The sequence below is a fragment of the Urocitellus parryii genome, unplaced genomic scaffold (genome assembly GCF_045843805.1).
Source record: "Urocitellus parryii isolate mUroPar1 unplaced genomic scaffold, mUroPar1.hap1 Scaffold_40, whole genome shotgun sequence".
Classification (NCBI taxonomy): Eukaryota; Metazoa; Chordata; class Mammalia; order Rodentia; family Sciuridae; genus Urocitellus; species Urocitellus parryii.
The window spans coordinates 3,238,200-3,241,704 of NW_027553586.1; the positions used below are offsets into that span (position 1 = coordinate 3,238,200).

A 3,505-nucleotide genomic window follows, 5' to 3' on the forward strand; every position below is an offset into this window, starting at 1 on the left:
GCAGCAAGGGAATCTCAAGGACAGCTGCCCGTCTTTGAGTCGGTGGTCAGCACCTGTGCAAGCCCAGCCCCTCTTCTCCTCCTGAGTCCCCCCAGGGGCAGCTCCTCTTCACACCTGGCATACACTGTGCTCCCTAGGAGGAGGGTGGGAGGGGAGGCTCCTGCTACCTCTCAGAGCTTCCTCATGGCTCCACAGCAAGTGAATAAAGGCTTTGCTGCAGTTTCATTTGGGTCCCTGTTGCTCTCTCTGGCTTCTCTGGCACCTCCCCATCCAGCCATTCCTGAGGTTGCCCACTTCCTGTTTTCCTCGATGTCCAGAACGGCCTAGTGACTGTGTGACCCAGGACACTGGGAAAGTGCAGCCAGCCTTTTGCAGCATGCTGACCCCTTAGCGCGCACTTGACATCCATCAAGTCTTGGTAAATATGACCCTCCCTTTCCAGGCAGCCTATAGTGTTTGCAGGTTTTCATGAGGTCAGTGGCGTCTGGAATTGGGGTAGACATAATTTAAGGGTACAAGAGACACAAAATGCATCTTATGAGGTTGGGGAGCCGGGACAGGGGAGGCTAGGGCCAGAGCCAGGAGAACCTTGTCTCCTGAGATCCAGGATCTTACAGTCACTCTCCCTGTGGGTGTCACAGGCAGCAGGTTAGAGAAGGTGCGGCCATGTGGGGGGCAGCCAGGGTGGGGGGCTGCAGGGTGGGGGGCTTCCCAGAGGTGCAGGAACGCAAAGGGGCCACTCCACCCTGAAGAAGGGGCCACTCCACCCTGGAGAACAAGGTTCTTCAGCTCACAGGAGCGTGTTACTAGCTGCATCTCTTTCCTCCGTCTGTGCAGTGCCAGGCTCTATATCAGCCTTGGCACAGCCGCTAGTGTGTCCAGGTTCTTGAACCAGGTCCTTTGCAGTCTCTTGGCGATCTTTCTTTTTCTCCCTCATCCTTCTGCACCAGCAGAAGGCTCTCTTCCAGATGGGTCCAAAGCCCGGTTCTCCGCAGGCCTCTCATGGGTTTGTGTGGGCAGTGTTGGTGGACGTCCTTGCTTCTGCTTCCCATGCAGGGAGCAAATCTGCACCCATGCGCATCCCTTCCTCAGAACCTGCGCTGAGCTCTGGGTGTAGGTACGCAGCGGGCAACACGGGCTGACGGGTTGTGATGTGAATTTGAATTGGGAGTGGTGGCCAGTCAGACAATTTTTCAGAATGATAATTGTGTTCTGTTATTTAACATCTCCCTCCTTTTCTCATCTGAAAACAAAATGCAGACTCATCCTGTGCCATTGGTTTATCCCCCTCTCCATTGGAAACCAGTTTAGATTTATTTGGGCATTTTTCACTCCACGGTCCCCGTCAGGGAAGAGTGTGTTCAGGTGGTTCTCAGTCTGTGACCACCCTGCGCCTGATACCTCATGAGGACCACCACACCGTTCTGCAGTCAGCCCTTCCTGGTGTCTTTGTGTCAGTGGCCATCCGAGAAGGAAGCCTTGGGCCCTGGGGAATCTCAGGCCAGCGTGGAGGTGGGAGCTGGAGGTGCCCCTTGGCTCAGTGGCCGTCAGGCAGACTCTGCCTGATTTCTCCCAGGCATAGGTCTTTGTGAACCTTTCACAAAGGGGGCTTCTGCACCTCTGTCCAACTCTCACTCATGACCTCGGGCTCCTTGGCCTCTCTCATATACTTTTTGCATTTCCTTAAAATTTAATTGGTGGGGCTCAAACGGTAGAGTGCTCGCCTGGCATGTGCAGGGCGCTGGGTTCGATCCTCAGCACCACATGAAAATAAAAATAAGGATATTATGTCCAATGAAAAAACTAAAAATAAATAAATAAATAAATATTTAAAAATGCTCTCTCTCTCTCTCTCAAAAAAAATTAATTGGTATTTTTCACCAGGTTCAAGTTAAGGAATTTTAATAGATTTGTGTAAGTATTCTTTTAAGTGAATTTTATAAGAATGATATAATGCGTTTTAACTCTTTACTAGTAACATATATATTATTCTTCAGTATTTCTCTTTTTTTGACCTTTGAAGACTTTTAGCCAAATTTTCTAAATAATACCTAAATAAATAAAGTATATTTTTAACAATGATCTTCATCTTTGGCATTTCAGTTATGTAAGTGTTCAATCTGGTTTTGTCTCCTGGACTGTGAAGAGAAGGGCACATACAGAGTATGAGCACGTGTGGGGGCAGCCAAGAAGGGGCACGCGTCCCAACCCCCACCTGCACCTGTGATCAGGATTTCGGTGAAGATTTTCGCCAGTGGCTGGCACAGCGCAGAGGCCCGTCACCCCTTCATCTGAGGAAAGCCTGTTTTCGTGACAGTCACTGCACAGTCTTTACACGCAAGCAAACACCCACTCCGTCTCTGGTCATCAATCACCAGATCCAAAGCTGAAGGTGTCTGAGGTTTCCCGAGGACAGTCAGTGGGCTGGAGGGAGAAGCCGTTGGCCTCCAGGGCCAGCAGCACAGAGGGCTGGGTCTGCTGACCCCTTGGGCTCTCACAGGGCCTAGGCCTACCCTCTTGGGTCTCCTCCTTCCCTCTGCAGGGGCAGCTCCCTGGGAGGCATGGACTGGGCCAATGGGAGCTCCCCCACGGGGTTCATTCTGCTGGGCTTCTCTGCCCACCCCTGCCTGGAGGCTGTGCTCTTCGTGTTTGTCCTGTTCTTCTACCTCCTGACCCTGCTGGGAAACTTCGCCATCATGACCATCTCGTACCTGGACCCCGCTCTCCACACGCCCATGTACTTCTTCCTCAGCAATCTCTCCTTGCTGGATGTCTGCTTCACCACCAGCCTGGCGCCCCAGACCTTGGTGAACCTGCGAGGACCGGCGAAGACTATCACCTACGGTGGCTGCATGGTGCAGCTCTACGTGTCCCTGGTTCTGGGCTCCACTGAGTGCATCCTCCTGGCTGTCATGGCGCTGGATCGCTATGAAGCTGTCTGCAGACCCCTGCACTATGTGGTCATCATGAGCCCGCGGGTGTGCCAGCAGCTGGCCTCCGCCTCCTGGCTCAGCGGGCTGGCTAACTCCCTGATCCATGCTACCTTCACCCTGCCGCTGCCGCTCTGCGGCAACCACAGGCTGGACCACTTCATCTGTGAGGTGCCTGCACTTCTCAAGCTGGCCTGCGTGGACACCACTGTGAACGAGCTGGTGCTCTTTCTTGTGAGCATCCTGTTCCTCGTGATCCCACCCGTGCTCATCCTCATTTCCTATGGCTTCATCACTTGAGCGGTGCTGAGGATCAGGTCTTCGGAGGCCAGGTACAAAGCCTTCGCACCTGCTCCTCCCACCTCACGGTGGTGGTCATTTTCTACGGGACCATCATCTACATGTACCTGCAGCCCAGTGACAGTTATGCCCAGGACCAGGGCAAGTTCATCTCCCTCTTCTACACCATGGTGACCCCCACTCTGAACCCCCTTATCTACACCTTACGGAATAAGGATGTGAAGGGCGAGCTGAGGAAGCTCCTCTCAGGAAAACTGTGTCCCCTGCGGACATGA

At 53.2% G+C, this 3,505-nt stretch overlaps 1 pseudogene; it reads left to right on the plus strand.

The window, feature by feature from the left end:
- The first annotated feature begins 2,561 nt into the window (after window positions 1–2,561).
- On the plus strand, window positions 2,562–3,505 carry LOC144252310 (olfactory receptor 2G3-like; annotated as a pseudogene).